Genomic DNA, 23,253 nt, shown 5'->3' with positions numbered 1-23,253 from the left:
CCTTTTTTATCTGGACAGTAAAAAAATATTTCTCTGTCATCACAACTTCTAGCTTGTAATGAGGCAAGACTTTACAACAAGAATCATTTAAAATTGGGTGGGCTTCCCCGGCGGTGCAGTGGATACCTGCCAATGCAGGAGACTAGGGTTCCATCCCTGGGTCATGAAGATCCCCTGGAGAAGGAAATGGCAACCCGCTCCAGTATTCTTGCCTGGAGAATTCCAAGAACAAAGGAGCCTGATGGATTACAGTCCATGGGGTCGCAAAGAGTAGAACATGACTGAGTGACTGCGCATGCACACAAGCCAATTTTATATCCCATATCACAATATCTTGAATTTTAAAAAGTACCACCAAACTGAAGTTTCCTTACCACTGGATTGATATCCAGCTTGTCATTATGACTTGATATACTTCAAATGTCTAAGTGAATTTAGAATATATATTGTGTGTGTAGTATGTTCAGCACCCTTCTGGGGGTAGTGACTTAATATGAATGACTTTTGTTGTATCACTTCTTTTGCAAGGTAAGGCCGGGTTGCTCATGAAACCAACTTGCATTCCACCAGTGCTTCAGAACACTTTCCAATTCAATCTGTTATATATCCATCTCAGATTGTGGCAGGCAACAATCTTTATTACTTACTGCTGATTAAATTAAATTCACGTAGCTTAACACTGAAAGTTTCGATAAACCAACAGTTTACAACAATAAAGTGTAATCTTTCAGTTTTATACATTATTTTCAAGGTTCTTTACCATCTGAGCCACCAGGGAAGCTCACTAATCCTTTAAGATCCATAATAATTAAATATTTTCATTATATGAAATAAATTATCAAAAGACCCCAGATACTGACTCTTCCTAGTTTATCTTCACAGGACTTTCCCCTTTGCTCAGCGGGCATGATAAACATCCATGTTCCTCAGCATCCTATTCTCAAGTTTCTGCACTTTCTCTGAGATACTTCATCTACATTCTGGGTTTTGACAACTAATGAACTGCCATTTTCTCTCAAAATGATTTCTCAAATCCCTCTCACTCTCTCATTTTCCAAGTCCCACAAATCTACCATCAAATACTCATCTAAAATTTGCTATCATTCATATTTCTACCTTTTCAAGCCCCTTGAGTCTCTACATCAAATGTCATATTTACTTCCAAATTGATGACTTTACCAGCTGTCTCTTTTGACTCATTTCATCTTATCTAGCCATCACAATGTCACTTAAAATACATTAATCTGATCACATTGCCTCTGTTTATAACATGTAACACTTCCTCAATGTTTTTAAGATTGAGTCCACATTCTTTAAATAGCATTTAATAGCTTATATCAAACTATCTTTTGAGACTTGACCTCCAGGACTCCCTTGCCCTCATCCCTTCCATGGCTATAGGCCCTCCAGCTGCTGTCTACCTATCTACCTATAGATATAATACATTCTTATAAAGTTATATTCTTTAAAACATACTTTCTCTGACTATGAAAACAGAGGTTGGAAGTTATTTTTTATTTATAACTTCAATGTTTTTTAATTGGTGTTTGTGTAATGACTCTCATCAGCTAGCTTTGTGACAACGAGCAAGTCAACACATCTGAGTATCAGTTTCTGTCCACAGAAAATAAAGGCTGGATATCTATTTCTAAGCTTCCTTTCTTCTTTATAATCCCCCAGATTATAATTTTTATGAAATAAAGATCCAAATCTGTCAGTGCAACATCTTGAATGTCTAAAATAATGCCCAGACCTCAGTAAGTATTATAGAGTAAATTAAGTAATATATATTTGTATATGTTGTTTTATTGGTGGATTAACTCACATTCATAAACACATATATGTTATACATGTATATATCTCTGAATTATTTAAAAATATGATTTTGCCTAAACATAGAATTTCATCTTTTCTCTGTATTATACTTAGATTTTCTTGTCTAGATTTTAAGCAGTTTGTGTCATCAACCTTTTTAACTATTTTTTCTGGCTCATAAATTTCATACCTGTATTTTTCAGTTAACCACCAGTTATCAAAATTCTTTCTAGCATTCCTTCTAGAATTATTATGCTCATTTTGAGGAAGATGAATTATGGAAATATTATTCAAAAATAAACATTTCACAATATTTTTATACAGTAAAATTGAGCATATGTATACTTCATACAAAAAGTTTATTGACAACACATCTACATATATTGCACTTTTTAAATATAGCTGGTTGTTTGCGTCAGAAAGACTGCCTACCACTTATATTCCAACCAGCTGCTATACAAAAATTAAGTTTTAATGGACCTACCACACCTTCAGCCTCTTGTCTCCAGTCACTGTGCTTAGCTGTGGGATTCCCATTAACATTAATGGGAGCTCCATGCACATATCACCTGGAGAACAGACCCCTGAATGTTTGATCATTATCTTCCCAGACAGGTAGGAAGGGCATCAATCAGGTATCCCACTTAGTTTCACAGTATGTACTATTAAAGGCATCAGGGCAATAAAAACACAGCTTTCTAACACTTTCTTTAAAAAACCATAAAAATGTACAGAACAACCAAAGAAGATTTTTAAAGCATACAAGAAGTACATGGCTTTCTTGCATATCTTTTTATAATTACGAATGACTCCAAACTGAAGTATACAGGCTACTTCCTTGCTAAGGCAGCCATAATGTGATAATAAAGACAAGTTTCATTATATAAAACAGATCTGATTTACTATAATGTAGCCAAAGAGTGAAGAGGCAGTGAAGTTTACATAGATACTGCTTGACCTCTGGATTTTCTTTCCTTTTAACATTTTCCCACCATATCATTAATAAATCAAATGCTTTTATGTGGTTAAAAGAAGACAGCATGAGTGATTAGTACTAGTCTGTGAGCTCCGGCATGATGGAAGGAACATGATGAAAGTAAGGACATGTTTTCAGTTCTGATTTTACTGAATTAAAATCAGTAAATCAGGAACAGCAACATAGCGACAAGGGAAGAATGAAAAGGAAATGTGGATTCTCTTTCCCTTCTCCGGGGGACCTTTCCAATCCAGGTATCGAACCAGTGTCTCCTGCATTGCAGACAGATTCTTTATTGTCTGAGCCACCAGGGAAGCCATCAGGGAAGTGCTGTCTGTTAGTTCATGAATATCTGCATGCATAGATTTTCTTGTCTAGATTTTATAACTTTGCAACTTCTATTTTCAGGGAAATTCCCACCTATCAGGGAACGCCCTCCTTGTCCTAGCCCCCCATTTATCATACAAATAATCAACTCCAAGACAGGACCTGCTTACAGAGTGGAGTGTTTTGTATCTGGAAATATCTGACTTAGCTGAATCTGACCTACATCTAGATGAGATTTTACGATGGATCGTAACCAGGCTTGAGCTCTCCAGAGACTAAGCAAATTCCTCTGACATCATCAGAACTGGGTGAAAAGCAGAGGAATAAATACAGGAAGAATATGCTCATTTTATTGTATCACAATTTGTCCCTCAAAATGCAGTCCTAAGCCTGATCTAGTCAATGTTCAAGATCCATGTGGGAGGTATTATGATCCCATTTAAACAGATGAGGAAACCAACACTCAATAAACTTAAGTTTCTTTCCAAGACTATGCTGTATTTAGTATTCTGTGTTTTGCCATGCTGCTATTGCTGCTAAGTCACTTCAGTCGTGTCCGACTCTGTGCAACCCCATAGACAGCAGCCCACTAGGCTCGCCGGCCCCTGGGATTCTCCAGGCAAGAACACTGGAGTGGGTTGCCATTTCCTTCTCCAATTTCCAAGGAAAGTGAAAAGTGAAAGTGAAGTCGCTCAGTTGTGTCCGACTCCTAGCGACCCCATGGACTGCACCCTACCAGGCTCCTCTGTCCATGGGATTTTCCAGGCAAGAGTACTGGAGTGGGTTGCCATTGCCTTCTCCATGTTTTGTCATATGCTTATGGAAAAGAAATATCATCAACTCTAAACTTAGTCTCTTTAACAAGTGGTGCTGGGAAATCTGGTCAACCACTTGTAAAAGAATTAAACTAGAACACTTTCTAACACCATATACAAAAATAAACTCAAAATGGATTAAAGATCTCAATGTAAGACCAGAAACTATAAAACTCCTAGAGGAGAACATAGGCAAAACACTCTCTGACATACATCACAGCAGGATCCTCTATGATCCACCTCCCAGAATATTGGAAATAAAAGCAAAAATAAACAAATGGGACCTAATTAAACTTAAAAGCTTCTGCACATCAAAGGAAACTATTAGCAAGGTGAAAAGACAGCCTTCAGAATGGGAGAAAATAATAGCAAATGAAGCAACCGACAAACAACTAATCTCAAAAATATACAAGCAACTCCTACAGCTCAACTCCAGAAAAATAAATGACCCAATCAAAAAATGGGCCAAAGATCTAAATAGACATTTCTCCAAAGAAGACATACAGATGGCTAACAAACACATGAAAAGATGCTCAACATCACTCATTATCAGAGAAATGCAAATCAAAACCATTATGAGGTACCATTTCACACCAGTCAGAATGGCTGCGATCCAAAAGTCTACAAATAATAAATGCTGGAGAGGGTGTGGAGAAAAGGGAACCCTCTTACACTGTTGGTGGGAATGCAAACTAGTACAGCCACTATGGAGAACAGTGTGGAGATTCCTTAAAAAACTGGAAATAGAACTGCCTTATGATCCAGCAATCCCACTGCTGGGCATACACACTGAGGAAACCAGAAGGGAAAGACACACGTGTACCCCAATGTTCATCGCAGCACTGTTTATAATAGCCAGGACATGGAAGCAACCTAGATGTCCATCAGCAGATGAATGGATAAGAAAGCTATGGTACATATACACAATGGAGTATTACTCAGCCATTAAAAAGAATATATTTGAATCAGTTCTAATGAGGTGGATGAAACTGGAGCCTATTATACAGAGTGAAGTAAGCCAGAAGGAAAAACACCAATACAGTATACTAACGCATATATATGGAATTTAGAAAGATGGTAACAATAACCCTGTATACGAGACAGCAAAAGAGACACTGATGTATAGAACAGTCTTATGGACTCTGTGGGAGAGGGAGAGGGTGGGAAGATTTGGGAGAATGGCATTGAAACATGTGAAACGTCATGTATGAAACGAGATGCCAGTCCAGGTTCAATGCACGATGCTGGATGCTTGGGGCTGGTGCACTGGGACGACCCAGAGGGATGGTGTGGGGAGGGAGGAGGGAGGAGGGTTCAGGATGGGGAACACATGTATACTAATTAAATAATTTTCTATTAAAGAAAAAAAAAAGAAAAAATAAATAAATAAACTTAAAAGCGTGACATACATAATACTGCATCCTGATATCTAAGTGATTTATTTGAATAACATTTATTCCTTTTCCTTCTTTGTTTTTATTGTGGTAAAGTCATATAATATAAAACATACTGTTTTAACCATATTTAACTGTACAGTTCTGTGGTGCTGGGGAAGACTCCAGAAAGTCCCTTGGACAGCAAGGAGATCAAACCAGTCAGTCTTAAGGGGGGATCAACCCTCAATAGTCACTGGAAGGATGGATGCTGAAGCTGAAGCTCCAGTATGTTGGTAATCTGATGCAAACAGACAACTCATTGGAAAAGTCCCTAATGCTGGGAAAAATTGAGGGCAGAAAGAGAAGAGGATGTCAGAGGATGAGATGGCTGGACGACATCACCGAAGCAATGCTCATGAACTTGAGCAAATTCCAGGAGACAGTGAGGGACAAGGAGGTCTAAGGTGCTGCAGTTCTTGGGGTCACAAAGAGCTGGACACAACTGGGTGAGTGAACAGCAACAACTGTGCAGCTCAGTGGCACTAAGTACATTTACACTGTTGTGCAACTCTCACGATCACCCATTTCCGGAATTTTTCACCGTCCTAAACTGAAACTCTGTCCCCAGTCTTAACCACCAACCCACCAGGAAAGTTCCAAAACTAGGTCACACATTTGTAAAGTTAGAGCTTATGCTTTTATTTCACTGTATAACTGCATCTAATAACAATAATTTCTCCTGTTGGTATTATGCTTTGCCATCTTCAAAGTGTTTGTACAAGAAAAATTTACTTTTCAGAACTCTGTAAAGTAAAGCCTGACGGGTAGTTAACTGATCTTACACCTGAGCATTCTTAAGTGACTGCATAGTAAGTCAACAGACATCTGATTTGGGGCTTCTTACAAAAATGTGTTCCTTCTGTGTGCAGGACTTTCTTTTGGAGAGAGCAAATGGACTGGGTTTTCAGACCTGGTTTGTTTCCACCACTCTCTATTAACACAGCTCCCCGAGTGGCTCAGTCAGTACAGAATCTGCCTGTAATGTAGCTACCAGGGTTCAATTCCTGGGTCAGGAAGATACCCTGAGAAGGTAATGGCAACCCACTCCAGTATTCTTCCCTGGAGAGTCTCATGGACAGAGGAGCCTGGTGGGCTACAATCCACAAGGTCGGAAAAGCCAGAAAAAACTTAGTGACTAAACCACCACCACCACTCTCTGTCCACTGACCCAAGTTTTATAATTTCAGGGCACTATGACATTGTCAGAACTTACCCTCAAAATATCACCTATATCTGAAAAAAAAATATATATATATATATAACCTATATCTGAAAGCTGTTTCCAGAATGGGTGGAAAGAAATCTCAATGGGCTAGGTTTGAGACATTCCACATACAATAGATTGATTTGTGACACTCAGAAGTTGCGTCAGCACGTAAAGGTTCAGAGAGGCACTATATGCAAAAAACTAACAAAAGTTTAAATTCAGCTAAATGGCACAACTGAACCTCTGAAAATTTCAGAACAGATTTTTAACATATTGAAACTGATTAATGACATGCAGAATAATGCACTCTATTTTGGATCTTCCCTACCCAGGGATCGAAACTGTGTCTCTTTTATCTCCTGCATTGACATTGGCAGGCAGGTTTTTTACCACTAGTGCCACCTGGGAAGTCCCTGAGTTACCATGCCCTCCTTCAGAGGATCTTGCCAACCCAGGGACTGAACCCAGGTCTCCTGCATTGCAGGTGGATTCTTTACCATCTGAGCCACCAAGGAAGCCCATATTGTTGATAGAGGAGACTGGAGAAGTATGCACAGATAACAAGACCACTGCAAAGAAAATGAGGAATGAGCTACAGACAGTGAGGTTGGCTGCAGCACAGCTGGGAGCTCCCAATACCTTTAGTCACCTTAGCGTAGTCTTCCATGCAGAGAAAAAAAGAGGAGCCGACCATTTCTGAAGGTATTTTTTAGGCTTCTTAGAAACAGCTTTATGATTTTATGATATTTTATCCTTATCTTGGGCTTCCAAGGTGATGTTAGTGGCAAAGAACCCGCCTGCCAATCCAGGAGACACAGGTTTGATCCCTAGGTCAGGAAGATCCCCTGGAGAAGGAAATGGCAACCTACTTCAGTATTCTTCCCTGGAGAATCCCAGGGACAGAGGAGCCTGAGGATACAGCCCATGGGGTTGCAAAGAGTTGGACATGACTTCGCAACTGACCACACATGCATCCTTATTTTAGTATCTCAAGTGGCCACACAAGAAAAATGTGAGAAAGAATAGCTAACATAAAATGCCAGTGCTTTAGAGTGGCATTGTCTGTGTCCGTAAGGAGGCCTTTATTTCTCTTCCTTTTCTTTTTTCTCATCCTCTCCCTCTTCTTTCTTTCCTTCTTCCCCTTCTTGCTTTACATTTTCATAATATAGCTGTTAGCCAAAGGCAAATGCCCCCAATTTCATTCATTGACTCAGCCATGTTTTCTTTCCCTGAAGATAAAATAGCACAATATAGAATACAACTGAGCTTCGCATCTCAAGACACAGAACTCCAATAGTGAACAACAGATGGCTTCGCTTATACTGGGGACTTACGACCAAAGTGACCAATGAACAAAGGGAGAACATACTTTTTTAAAGCTGCTCAATCTGGGATCTGTGAGGAAGGCACTCATCTCAGCCACAATGCACCTCCCTAAGTGACGGCTACTGTCTCCTATTTTGTAGAGAAAATTAATATTCTTCTTATCAGAAGCTTATAGCAAAATCTCATTTAAGAACGTAAACCAACAGTCTAATGAATTGATCCCAATATTGTTTTAATTTTCAATCTTCTAATTTTAATGAGGTTACTACAGGAACATAAAAATAATTGAATCAGAAAATAATGAACTATTGATTCTTTTGTTGTGAACTCATCCCACTCCTTGACGTATACTTTGAGACCACAGGGCATTATATGAGCAAATTATAGTACATGAAGGAGAATGTGAAGCAGAAATGACAGCTATGATTTTCTCATTAAAACCAACCTAAAACAATGTTTGCATTCAGAATTAACCAAGCCTTTTTAATATGTCTTAATTTTATGATACTGACTGCCACTGGAAATCTACAGAGTATATAAGCTAGAAACTCCTCACTGTCACTGAGATTTTTAGCAATATTTCCTTGATGATTTTGAACAAACTAACATAATAAAAAATTTAAAAGATTCAAAGGCAATACAAAATTGTAAAAGTTATAGAATTCTCCCGTCTTCATGTTTTTGCATAGATTCAATAAGACCAAATGGAGAAAGGAAAATGAAATTGTTTTAGCCTTCCAATCATATGTTGACAACAATTTTTAAAGCTAGCTGCTGAAAGCAGCTTATTGCTTAATTTTGTATTATACATCTATCCTGGGATATACCTGGGAAATCTTCCTATTTCTCTATTTCAGCTGGTTTCTGCAATAATTGAAGTTAGGCAAAAAAAAAAAAAAGAAGAAGAAGAACCTGCCTTTCATCCAAAGAACGAACATAGTATATGGTTACAGATTTAGTGTGCTAAGTCAAACAATGTATATGCACTTAAAAGGCAGAATACAAAAGGAAATCAATTACCTTTTCTCTTTCCTTTTTCTTTTTTTTTGCTATTTATTGCTTTGTGTGTAGGGGAACAGCACCCTTTGAACTGAAACGTTTTCCTTCTTTCCTATTTCTTCATTACAAACAGCCTTGTTTTCTTAAATATCAAAAGAGCCCAGACCTATACCTGAAATAAAAACTGTTTCCCTTTATGTAATTTTCAAGGGGCTTTTAGAGTATCTTTCCCCAGTGATTATAGGGTATTTCCACATATGCTGTCATTTTAAGGTGAAAAATGTGCAAGGACAGTCACACCATCTGTCATCAACTGGGTTCCCTGACACCCGGAGCTGCTCTGAAATGGCCAGCGGCCTCCTGCATAACAAAGACCTTGCCCCTTGGCATTGTTTGTTCCTTGACCTGAGCTGAGAGTCCTTCAAAAGGCTCTTTCCTGCAACCATTTCAGGACTGCTTCTCAGGGGCAGGGTCTTCAAAAGAAAAAAAATTATTTATGCATATAGGAAATTTGAAATGCTCCGGCCTTACATCTAAACCAATAGACTAAACCCTAGGAGGAGTTGGTCCTTAGCTTTGTTTCTGTGATCCCTGAAGGAAAACCTACTTAGCATTATTCTTTTTTTTTTCCTTTTTTTCTTTTGGAAGTTTCTTTAAGATATAATTTATGTGTTAAGCAATCCATCTGTAAAGCCAGAGTGTGTAGGTTAAATGTAACCGGACCATTCAAATACAGAAGCTGTGTCATAATAAGTGAAAAATACACCTCTGACCAACAAAACCCCAGTGCCTCTCACAGTGGAAGTCACAGGCAAGCTATTCTTACTGCCATGTCAAGCACCACTTACGACTTACAAATACAATACAGTACAATCTCACTGTAGGTCACTTGTGCCCAAAGAAGGATTACAGCTGCAGCTCACAATATTTATGAAAGAAACACATAGAAAAAGAGAAAATGTCAACTATTGTGAAAGATTTTTACTAAAGAATGGATACCCTCATATGCCTGCCATATGAAGACATAAAGCTGTGGCTTCTCTTCCTTTTAATTTGCCATGGCTGTAAAAATGTGTGTTCCTCAATTTAGGGAAATCTAAGCGAGGGTTCTCTTATTTTAAGAGACAGAGTTTTGAAAATCAGGCAGATCTCTGTTAAAAGAAGCATCAGCCATTTCTAGGAATGAATGAATAAACACAAAAGGATATTCCCTCTGTCAACATAATTAATGGCGAGATTTTATGAGCTTCATTTAGTCCCCAAGACATAGTTATATACAATACATGGAGTGTGTGTTTATGTGCACCATAATATAAATATGTAAAAGTCACATCATTAAATCTTTTATATGTCTGTATTCATAATACACAAAGCTGTTTTTAAATTATTTAAAGATCTATTCTCTTTCCATATACATTAATACTAATAAGAGTTGCCGTCAACATCAAAGGGAAACTAGACCCCTAATTAGAGTCCTGGTCTGCCCTGAGATTCGCATTGCAGAGCAAACAAATATGGAATAAGTTGAACATTAGAGAAACTAATAATCAGTCTTCATTCTCAACTTCTGATTATTGCAAGAATATAGTGATTTCTTAATAATAAAATGCAACCACTTTCCATCACATTTTGTAAACATAAAATTTCATGCGAGCAGTTCCCAAAGAAAAAGATAACAGTTAAAACAGATAAAGCTGTTGTGTCCTCCTATTAGAATACAGGACAGTTACAATGGCTCCAGAAATTTTAAATAGATTTCAATTTTTGAAGTTTTGATGTTGCCTTTTTTTCTTTTGCCTTAGACATTTTGATTATCGTTTTGACAATATGCATGTGTTTTTTCAAATGGCAAATTCCCTATTGAAATTCTGGTTTCATATGAGGCTGGTATTAAAAATATCAGCCATCTATTAAACAAACATTTGGTGAGAACATTTTCTGTACCAGAAATTTTGCTAGATACTGAAAATATATAAGCAAAAAAAAGCTTCTGGCCTTGTGTTGCCAAATGGTTAAAGAATGAAACAATTAAACAGACATAGAATTAAGTATATGATGAGAACTATTTCTGAATATCAAAGTAATACATGCAAGTGTTTAAGGATCTCAAATTAAAAAGAAAATGTACTTTGTGACTTTAACTTGATTGCTACTTTAATTTTTCAGTTCTGGATAGATTCTCAAAATTGTTTTTATGGAAAATTTCATACATATACAAAAAATGTAGTATAATGGATTCACATGTATATATCACTAGCTTCCCCAATTATCAACTCGTGGCATACATATCCTTTTCCATGTTATTTTTGGGAAAATCCCAGACACTGTATTATTCTATCCGTAAATATTTCTAAAGATAACCACAGTATTATTACCAAACCTAAAATTAGCCATAATTCATTAATATTATCAAATATCTCATCAGCATTCAAATTAAAGTGATTTTCAAGTGTCATATTTAAAATTTATTTACATAAGAACCAAACAAGACTCACACACTGAGTTTGGTAAATACGTCCTTAAGTCTCTTTGTATATATAATTTCTTAATCTTCCTCTGTCTTCTTTTCTACCTCTTTCAATCTAGGAGTTGTAGATACGGTTAATGTTATTTCACAGACTTCTCCCACAGTCTGAATCTTGCCAACTGCATTTTTGTGATCACTTCTAGAAATTGTTAAGAGTACCAATAGCTACTCTGAAAATTGTTAAATAAGTAGAAAAATAAGCTATTCATAGTGACTTCCTGGCATGAAATATTTGATCACAGAAAATTCTTCTCTATAGAAGAATAACAGTGAACAGATATAAGAGAAATGCCAGAATAAGAAAAATTGTCATTTTGAAACTTCTATCTAAATAATATATCTAAGTTTGCAATCAGTAGCTGTTAAAATAATGACATGAGAAGTTAATGAGGAACTTTATAATGGATAGATGAGGCTGACAACACTTGAACCCACAGTTATTATTAACATCATCAAAATGGGACAAAAAGAAACTTGCCTTGTGTGACGCAAGTAATTGACACAGCATCATTTATAAAGTATTCTAGTCAATAAATAATTAACTAAATTAAGCCAGATCTCTAAATTCACTATCATTTTACAGAAATATGGGAGATAATAAAGACTGATAAATAACATCATATAAAGATGTCATCAGCATGTCCAGAATATGGGAAATGTTATAGAAAATGAAATAACCTAGTTCATTCAACAATAAAAAAAAACACTTCAAAAATAAAGGAAGAGGAGTAACTTTACATATTTTATATACACTTAAGAGATAAGTTGATCTAAAGCAATGTAAAAATTTTGTAGGATCCTAATTCAAATGAATTCACTATGAAAATAAGTTTGTGAGACAATTAGAAATTCTGACCCTGTGATCATGGCACTATGCTTATTTTTTGGAAATCTTATTTGTCAGAGATACTCATTGAAGTATTTATGGAAGAAATTATAGATATGTGGAATTTTCTTTAAAATACTCCAGTAACAGGTAAAGTGAGGGAGCTGCAACAGTTGATGAAACAAGACTGTAAAATGTTGATAATTATCGCAGGTGGCTGATTGGTATGTGAGTTTTCATCTGTATGTCTGAACATTGTCATATTAAAGTGACTTTTTAAAAGATAAATAATTTCTTTTCCATCTGGTGATACCTTTGGAAGCTTCTTTACCCTGAAATTGAAAATAAATGTGATCAGGTTTTAAGCACAATTCTTCCGTAAGAAATCACTACATATTTTAGAGAAAGAAGTGTACATGTTCTATTAAAAATTCTGCAGCTAGGCCCTGATAGTTGTAACTCAAAATATCATCATGGATGAAAAGCATTACCAACACCTGAGCACTTGTTAGAATGCAGACTCTCACCTCCCCTCTTGACCTAATGAATCAGAGTCTGTATTTTATATAAGATCCCCATTAACTCTTATGCACATGAAAGTTTGAGAAGTACTACTCTAGATCCCATTCTCCTCATGGATCTTTCATCATTAATTATTACTTTAACCTATGTTCCCAGGTAGCTCAGTGATAAAGAATCTGCCTGCCAAAGCAGAAGACATAGGAGACATGGGTTCGATCCCTGAGTCCGGAAGATGCCCTAGAGTAGAGAATGGCAACCCACTCCAGTATTCTTGCCTGGAGAATCCCATGGACAGAAGAGTCTGGTGGGCTACAGTCCATGGGGTTGCAAAGAGTCGGACAGGACTGAGCAACTGAACACTTACGCACAACCTATGTTCAGTCTTTCCTTTTCACTAGCTACTTCTTAATGGCTTATACACAAGCCTGGTTATCTCTCATCTTTAAAAAATGAAATAAATGATCAAACAAACAGAGAGATAAACTTGTTTCAAGTTCACTGCTGACCTAGAAGCTTGGACTTAGTTGAGAAACTTACATACACTTAACCCAAGAACCCCTCTTTTTACTTAGGTTCACTCTAGTAGGTTTCTGTTGCTTGCCATGAATAGAATCCTCACACATCAAGGGTCCATCTTTGATTCCCATCTCACTCTAATTTTCAGTGAAATTCTATCATGCCCACATAGATTCTCTTTCCAAGGACCACATGAGCATTGCTTTCACACCAGTAAGCCAAGAGAACAGTGCCATGAGCCAAAGAGGATTATTCTCAAGTCTTAGAAATCTAATGAAATTTGCCTTGTTAGATTTTGGACTTGCTTAGAACCCATGACCCCTTTCTTCTTTCCAATTCCTCCATTTTGCAACAGAAATATCTATCCTATGACTGTCCTACTGTTGTATTTCAGAAGCACATAAATTGACCAGCTTCTCAGATTCACAGCTGGAGAGAAGTTTTGTCTCAGGAGTAATCATACTTCAAGTCTCACCCATGCCTGATTTAGATGATATTTAGGTTACACTTTGGTCTTACAGGTAATTCTGAAATGAGTTAAGACATTGGGATGTTTGGGATGGGGTAAATGCATTTTGCATGTGAGATGAACATAAATTTTGGAGGTGAAATAGTATAGAATCATGTCTTCCCAGGTGGTATTAGTGGTAAAGAACCCACCTGTAAATGCAGAAGGCATAAGAGACATAGGTTCGATCCCTGGGTCAGGAAGATCTCCTAGAGATGGAAATGGGAACCCACTCCAGTATTCTTGCCTGGATAATCCCAGGGACAGGGGAGCCTGGCGGGCTACAGTCTGTAGGGTAGCAAAGGGTTGGACATGACTGAAGTGACTTTGCAGGCTTGCACGTGTCTGCCCAAAATTCATATATGAGTTTGTATGACTGTATTTGAAGTTCAGATTTTTTCCCTAATATTTATTTACTTACTTGGCTGAGTAGGGTCTTAATTGTGGCACTCGGGCTCTTTGTTGTGGCATGTGGGATCTAGTTCCCTGACCAGGGATCAAACCCAGGCCCCTGCATTGGGAGCTTGGAGTCTTAGCCCGGGAGTCCCTGGAAATAGGATCTTTAAGGAAAAAATTAAGGTTATATGAGATTTTAAGTGGGGCCTTAATCTGGTAGGACTGGTATCCTTATAAGAAAAGACAGCAGGGATGTCAACATACAGAAAAAGGGCCATGTGAAGACAGAAAACAGCCATCTGTAAGCCAAGGAGTGAGGTCCCAGGAGAAACCAAACTTGCTGAGATCTTGTTCTTGAACTTACAAACCCTAGAACTGTGAGAAAATAAAGTTCTGTTGTTTAAGCCATCAAATCTATGGGATTCTGTTATGGCAGATGAATATAATTCCCCCAAAGCCTCCCTGACTTCACCACTCTCACTCCCTGATGCTTTATCCACAGTTTACAGGCTGATTCTCCTGAAAGGTAAATTGGGTAAAAATTTTCCTACGCTCCAAACATAATGTCATTCGTGTCCACAAGATAACATTCCAAGTAGCTGTCATGACACAGGATCGGTGGTCCCTGTTTTACCCTCCAGGGTCATTTCCTGGCAAACATGGGCAAAAAGCAAACACTCTAGAAAAACAGACACAACCATATTCAGTTCTAAATTGCCATGCTGATTCATAGAACATAGTGTTGTCATTCATGAGTCAAGCCCTCCTCAGACTACCAAGCAAGCTGCAACTCATACTCAACAATTCCCACAAGAGTCTTGTGCTCAAAGAGATATTTGATTTCCCCAGACTATGCTGATCACAACCTTCTTTGTGCTATTACTGTATAAACCTTTTTTATACTTAAGGAACAACACTTCACTTTAATTCTTTACTGCTGATCCCTTTCAAGACTGGATTTTTGAGGATCATACTTTATTTATCTGTATATCCTCTCTACTTGTCATACAGATAACTCAGTTACTAACTGAAAGAAATGAAGAATTTATTGATTGGTTGGTTGATTAATGAAGCATATGAAGTATCATTTACTGGGTCCAGATCATCCCTAACTTAGAAGATCTATAGGAGATCAGATTGGAAAAATATTCTAAAGAATGGAAGAATGCTGAAATTAACATGATTTGAGAAGCTAAGGAAGCAAGGAACAAATTACTGATTATTATATTCCACTTCAGTCTCCCCAGATTCCCAATTCCTGTACTCCTTGTCATAATCACAACACATTCAAAATAGAGCTCATTTTACTATATGTTAAATTTACTTATTTATCATCACATAAATCATTTTGCTGATTCCTGAAAGAGAACTCAATGTGTAATGGAAAAGCACTAAATTAGAAAGCGGAATACTTGAGTTCCTAGCTCTGTGACTTAAGACAACTCACCATCTCTAAAGTGTCATTTTTCTCACTGCAAAATCATATTTTTATAACTAACCAGTTCAACTCAAGAAGTGGTTTTGAAAATCAAGAGGGATGATGTACAGTTTACATTCATCATTCCATAAAGGTTTTTTTCCTAGTGAACTGGCAGTGTTTCTGCATATCCCTAACACTGCTCTGCATATGGCCCCAGCTCACTGCTGCTCTTCTCATTGACTGACATTGTCAGATCACTTAAATTTTCTAAACCTTAATCTTCCTAAGTATATAAGTGAAATAATATGATAAAGTGTTTCTAAGGCAAAATGCAAATCTAAAATATTTTGTACTCTCACGTCATTTAGTTTCAGGTATTTTTATTATCCTAATTATGTGACTTTGGGTAAGTATGTAACTGCATTACTTTCCTTATGTATAAAAAGAAAATGTAATTGGATTGTTAAGGAATTGGGACAATGTGTGTCAAGTGTTTAATGTAGCATATCATTGGTCAGTATTATCAATTAAAATTACTGGGTTAATATTACTAGCACCTACTCTTGAGGTGGCTCAGATGGTGAAGAATCTGCCTTCAATGCAAGAGACCCAGGTTCAATCCCTGGGTCAGGAAGATCCCCTAGAGAAGGTTTATGGTAACCCACTCCAGTATTCTTGCCTGGAAAATCACACAGAGGAGCCCGTGGACTACAGTCCATGCGGTTGCAGAGTCAGACACGACTGAGTGACTAACACTCTTAAAATATTACTGCTACCAACAGGTGTCGCTGGAGAACTAAACCTGCAAAGTTTTCCATGACTCATGACACTTTGGATATAGCTTAAATATCTTTGACTTATACCTAATATTTGTTTCATTTGGAAGGATGACAGCTAATTATATAAAATAGTAGAATTTGCCATTAATAGACAAAATAGATACAATTCATAATAAATATTTGCTTAATAAAAGATATTTGTAATATCTGGTGATTGTGTATGGTGTCTTCTGGAGAAAACTGGTCTTTGATCTTTGCTCCCCAGTCAAATCATCAAACTTGATCGAATCATTACTGTGTTAGTTATTCTGTGTATTCTGGTGCCACTTACTGTAGTCTCTTGCAGAGGGTGAAAGAGAAGTATGGAAAAGCTGACTTAAAACTCGGCATTCAAAAAACTAAGCTCATAGCATCTGGTCCCAAATAGATGGGATAAAAAGTGGAAACAGATTTTATTTTCTTGGGCTCCAAAATCTCTGCAGCCATGAAATTAAAAGGCACTTTCTCCTTGGAAGAAAAGCTATGACAATCCTAGACAGCATATTAGAAAGCAGAGACATCACTTGTCCAACAAATGTCCATATAATCAAAGTATGGTTTTTCCAGTAGTCATGTACAGATGTGAAGTTGGACCATAAAGAAGGCTTAGCGCCAAAGAATTGATGCTTTCAAAATGTGGTGCTGGAGAAGACTTTGAGACTCCCTTGCACTGCAAGGAGATCAAACCAGTCAATCCTAACCATGAATATTCATTGGAAAGACTGATGCTGAAGCTAAAGCTCCAAAACTTTGGCCACCTGATGCAAAGAGCCAATTCATTGGAAAAGACCCCAATGCTGGGAAAGACTTGGGGCAAGAGGAGAAGGGGAAGACAGAGGATGAGATGGTTGGATGGCATCACCAACTCAATGGACATGAGTTTGAGCAAATTCTGGTAGATGGTGAAGGACGGAAGTCTGGCGTGCTGTAGTCCATGGGGTGACATAGAGTTGGACATGAATCAGAGACTGAACAACAACTGTAAACATTGTAAAACTTTGTAAACTATAAAACATTGTCCTTATACTTAAACAAAACCATTACTATTAAAGCTGTCATTGCAATTGTTGTCTAGTCACTCAGTCATGTCCAACTCTTTGTGACCTGTGGACTGATTTCTAGATATTAACTATATTTGTGAAGATTATTTTAAAATATATACATTTATATATACATGCTCTAAATACCAGATACATTTACTATATATGTACCTAATGTAAATTTCATATACATGTATGTGTCTACATATATATAGACATATGTATATATTTCTAAAATAAGGCAGAAGGAAGGATGAGAGGGAAAAACAAAAGGAAATCACACCTAAACTGATTTCCAAGTTTTGTGGCTTATAAATACTCTGCAGTTATTTAAGCATAAAGCCAAACATGCTAGAGATAAAACATCTATTTCATTTTATTCCTATAAAATATTATGTTTGTAGCATAATGTAGTTGAGTACCACATGTTTTCTAAAAGACTTATTTTCAGAAAATAGTGTGCTCACTAGAAACATTAGGTTTAATTTTCCATCTATATTTCTCACCAATTTGTAAGTCTGAATATTGAGGACTCATAGATAGCCTCCATCTGAGAAAAAACAAAAACAAATATTCGAGAGGCAGGATATACTTGAGACCCTATAAGGAAAAGAACTTGTTCTCCAGTGGAGGGAACTGATATGAAATACTCTGTTAGCAGTAGGGCACTGGTGATGGATGCTGGTAAATGCAATCTATGTAAGAGCAGATAGAAAGCAGGCCAATCTTCACTGTCCATGCAACATATTCTAATAGGGTAAATATAAAAATCCAGTGGAAAAACCATTTTTCCAAATCAGTAAAATAAATTAATTTAATGTAATAGAAATAAAAGAAAACAATGGAATGGGAAAGACTAGAGATCTCTTCAAGAAAATTAGAGATACCAAGGGAATATTTCATGCAAAGATGGGCACAGTAAAGGACAGAAATGGTTTGGACCTACCTAATAGAAGCAGAAAATATTAAGAAGAGGTGGCAAGAATACACAGAAGAACTGTACAACAAAGATCTTCATGACCCAGATAATCACGATGGTGTGATCACTCACCTAGAGCCAGGCATCCTGGAATGCAAAGTCAAGTGGGCCTTAGGAAGCATCACTATGAACAAAGCTAGTGGAGGTGACGGAATTCCAGTTGAGTTATTTCAAATCCTAATGGATGATGATGTGAAAATGTTGCACACAATATGCCTACAAATTTGGAAAACTCAGCAGTGGCCACAGGATTGGAAAAGGTCAGTTTTCATTCCAATCCCAAAGAAAGGCAAGGGCAAAGAATGTTCAAACTACCACACAACTGCAGTCATCTCACACACTAGTAAAGCAATGCTCAACATTCTCCAAGTGAGGCTTCAACAGTATGTGAACCGTGAACTTCCAGAAATTCAAGATGGTTTTAGAAAAGGCAGAGGAACCAGAGATCAAATTGCAACATCCATTGGATCATAGAAAAAGTAAGATAATTCCAGAAAATCATCTACTTCTGCTTTATTGATAACTCCAAAGCCTTTGATTGTGTAGATGCAACAAACGAAAATTCTGAAAGAGATGGGAGTACCAGACCACCTGACCTGCCTCCTGAGAAATCTGTATGCAGGTCAAGAAGCAATAGTTAGAACTGAACATGGAGCAACAGACTGGTTCCAAACTGGGAAAGGAGTACGTCAAGGCTATATATTGTCACCCTACTTATCTAACTTATATGCAGAGTAAGTTAAGTGTAGTTGCTCAGTCGTGTCTGACTCTTTGCAACCCCTGGACTGTAGCCCAACAGGCTCCTCTGTCCATGGGATTCTCCAGGCAAGAATACTGGAGTTGGTTGCCATTTCCTTCTCCAGGGGATCTTCCTGACCCAGGGATCAAACCTGGGGTCTTCTGCATCACAGGCAGATGCTTTACCCTCTGAGCCACCAGGGAAGCCCTACATGCAGAGTACATCATGCGAACTGCCAGGTTGGACGAAGCACAAGCTGGGATCAAGATGCCGAGAGAAATATCAATAACCTCAGATATGCAGATGACACCACCCTTATGGCAGAAAGCAAAGAAGAACTAAAGAGACTCTTGATGAAATTGAAAGAGGAGAGTGAAAAAACTGGCTTACAACTCAACATTCAAGAAACTAATCATGGCATCCAGTCCCATCACTTCAAGGCAAATAGATGAAAAAACAATGGAAACAGTGAAAGACTTTATTTTCTTGGACTCCAAAATCACTGCAGATGGTGATTGAAGCCATGAAATTAAAAGACGCTTGCTCCTTGGAAGAAAAGGAGCTATGACCAACCTAGACAGTATATTAAAAAGCAAAGACATTACTTTGCAAACAAAGGTCCATCTAGTCAAAATATAGTTTTTCCAGTAGTCATGTACAGATGTGAGAATTAAAGAAAGCTGAGCACTGAAGAATTGATGCTTTTGAACTGTGGTGTTGGAGAAGGTCCTTGAACTGCAAGGAGATCAAACCAGTCAATCCTGAAAGAAATCAGTCCTGAATAGTCATTGGAAGGACTGATGCTGAAGCTGAAACTCTAATACTTTGGCCACCTGATGCGAAGAACTGATTCATTGGAAAAGACCCTGATGACGGGAAAGACTGAAGGCAGGAGAAGGGGACGACAGAGGATGAGATGGCTGGATGGCATCACTGACTCCATGGATGTGAGTTTGAGTGAACTCCGGGAGTTGGTGATGGACAAGGGGGCCTGGCGTGCTGCAATTCATGGGTTCTCAAAGAGTCGGACACAACTGAGCGACTGAACTGAACTGAGCTGAACTGAGGTTTTGGAACTCTCAAGTTTTCTGATAACCAGACGAATTTTCTTATTCTTTAAAATAAAGCATTCATACAGCTGTGACCTACATTCTTTGGAGTCTTGATTTGATCTAAAATTATTTGGTCAGACACAGAAGTAATTTGCAAACATAGAAGACAATGAAAGAGTAAATTTGGATATTAGAGAAAACAAATAATCCTGTACCCAGCACAACATATACTAAAATAAATGTTACCAGTTTATTGATATTATTTTTGTAATTTTTTAAAATTTATATTCTATCTCTGTTTTTTAATATTTATTTATTTGGCTGCCCCAGGTCCTAGCTGTGGCATGTGGGGTCTTTTAGTTGCAGCCTATGAGATTTTCTTTTAGTTTCAATGTGTGGGATCTAGTTCCCTGGCTAGGAATGGAACCTTGGCCCCCTGCATTGGGAGGGTCAAGTTTTAGCTACTAGACCACCAGAGAAGCCCCTATTGATGTTATTATTGACTTATAATATTCTAAGTAGAAAAAGTCTTCAAACTGTCAGTTTTAGCATGTTCATTGTATTACTTTTAGACAATTTTAAAATTAAAATAATTTAAAATGTTTCCGTAGCTTCCAAGACTTGAGAGTAGAAAAAAGAATCCAGTTAAACACCCTTTGAGAAATTTTTTAAAGACACTTGGATCAACAAAATTATATCCTATAGTGTTTTCCAAATACTTTAAAATCCAGAAACATTAAAATTTTACTTTAGTAGGTTGTGTTTTACATTCAACATTTCTAGAGATCTCTAAATATTTTTTTAAAAATATAACAAGCAAAATGATTATATTATATTGTTTTTGTTTATTAGTAGGTTTATTCTTTATCAATATTATTGGTTATGGATCAAATTCTCAAGCACTAGAGTTTCCTTTTAAACCTCATACCTACATTTTATTGGACATTGGGGCCCATTTTATAAATAATGCACGCTGGATATTTATGCTTTTTTTATATAACTAGCAGCAGCTTATTTTTATGATTTTGCATTTTTATAGATGTTTATAGTTGTTTTACAGTTGCTTTTATGACATATTATGTATAAAATCTATGATTTGTTTGGTGTTGAGTACTTGATTAGGGAGAAAACTATGCTTATAACATTGTGATGAGGAAATATTATCTAGTTTATCAAAAAGCACTTCATAGCGCTGCTTCTCGGCATGCATTACTGAGTGAAAAGGGATCAGTGTCTTTATTAAATGAAGTACAAATCATGTCAAAATCACATTCTGCGGTACTTTTCCTGACAACTCAGAACTAACAATGCCTTTTTCATGAATCAAAATTGAACAAGATTACTTGGATTTTTTTCCTCTTAATGAAGCTCATATGGTTTTATAGTGAGATGATTTTTTTCTTCCTAATCCCCATCCCTCACCACTACCATCTCCACTCCATGTATTCACAAAAACCCATCCCTACCTGCATCTTTCTGGAGCTGACATAACACAAGTGTCCCCTACGTAATAAAACTCAACCTTGGGAGGGAGACAGAGTAACTTTCTCATGAGATTTCTCATAGATTTAGTGTTTAGTGTTTTTCTTGAAAATTTAAGCTTCCTATATATCTAGTAACTTTTTAAGGTTTACTAAATTACAGATTTTGTATTCTTGTGGTATTTTCTTAAGTCAAACAACAAATTTTAAAGTAGCATTTTAATGTGCTAATGTTCCGGGAAATATAGAAGCCAGTGCAAAATTACCAGCAGTTATTCAAGTTTGTGGATTTATGTGGGTTCTTTCAAGCACATTATACTACATTGGAGAGGACTGCCATAGGCCGAGTGAGATAAGAACAAGTCAAATTATAAAGCAGCTTTTTGAAGAGAAATAACTCATTAGTCAAAGTCAGAGCTAACTAATACCACTTTCCAAACCCTCCTCCCTAGACTTTTTCTGTTGCTTAGTCGCTAAGTCGTGTCCAACTCTGCAACTCCAAAGACTGCAGCCCTCCAGGCTCCTGTCCATGGGATTTTCCAGGCAAGAATACTGGAGTGGGTTGCCATTTCCTATTCCAGGATCTTCACGACCCAGAGATCAAACCCACATCTCCTAAATTAGCAGGTGGATTCTTTACCACTGAGCCACTAGGAAAAACCTAGACTTTACCATAATTATATACTCAGGTCAATTGTGATGCTCATTTGTAACCTTACTATCAGGTATGGCCAGATATTTCATTTAACCTCTAATATAAAGAAAACATCTGATAAACTTTTGCAATGCCTCTGTAAACATCTATTTGATCTGGAAACTTACTGCTAGAATCACTACACTGGTCTGGTCATTCTCTGTGCCTTTTGTTGAAGTATAAATAACTGTCTTGATCCTTGGGAAAATGGCTGCTGGAGATGATATAGTCTTTCATTAAGCATGGTAGGTATCTTTCAAAGACCTATGCCTAGTCAACACATTTTTAGTCTACTCAACAAAAATTTAGTTATTAATTATACTAAATGTAAAATCACTGGCCTGTTTCTTGAGAATGAAAATGGAAGTTCAGTGCATTGTTAAGGCGATTTTATTATATATTTAACATTATAAGAGAATGTTTGAGAGTCCTTATACTAACAGCATTGAGCTATCAGCACACTCTGTAGTCTTTTCTAGGTTTATTAAATACATCTAAGAGTGATACTCCTTGTGTCTTTTTATTTTTTATTCCTTGGTTAACACAGGCATATTTCTGACATTAGTAATTATTTCATGTGATTGAAATAGTTAATAGGATGGTAAAGAGTTGATGTTTATTTAAATTGTTTAAAACTAAATTAAGATAATATTTTAGATGTATAAAATATTCAGCATTTCTAGGACAAACATGTAATCTAAAATCAATAAGTTGGCTTATTTCAAAATTTTAGTAGATGTGCATTTATGGTCCATTCTAGTGAATACTGACCAAGCTCTCTTATTTTACACTTCTTATTTATTATCTAAACGGTTGAGGCATTATGTAAAATAA

General features: G+C 36.9%; 1 non-coding gene across 1 annotated transcript; it reads right to left on the bottom strand.

The window, feature by feature from the left end:
* Positions 1–19,321: 19,321 nt before the first annotated feature.
* Positions 19,322–19,395, bottom strand: TRNAH-GUG (transfer RNA histidin (anticodon GUG)). The gene has a single exon. It is a non-coding gene; the product is annotated as a tRNA-His (tRNA).
* Positions 19,396–23,253: the final 3,858 nt, after the last annotated feature.

Source organism: Bos grunniens, chromosome 14, assembly GCF_055505025.1.
Source record: "Bos grunniens cultivar Pamir isolate PY7600 chromosome 14, Bosgru_T2T1.0, whole genome shotgun sequence".
NCBI lineage: Eukaryota > Metazoa > Chordata > Mammalia > Artiodactyla > Bovidae > Bos > Bos grunniens.
This window is presented reverse-complemented; position numbering and strand designations above follow the sequence as displayed.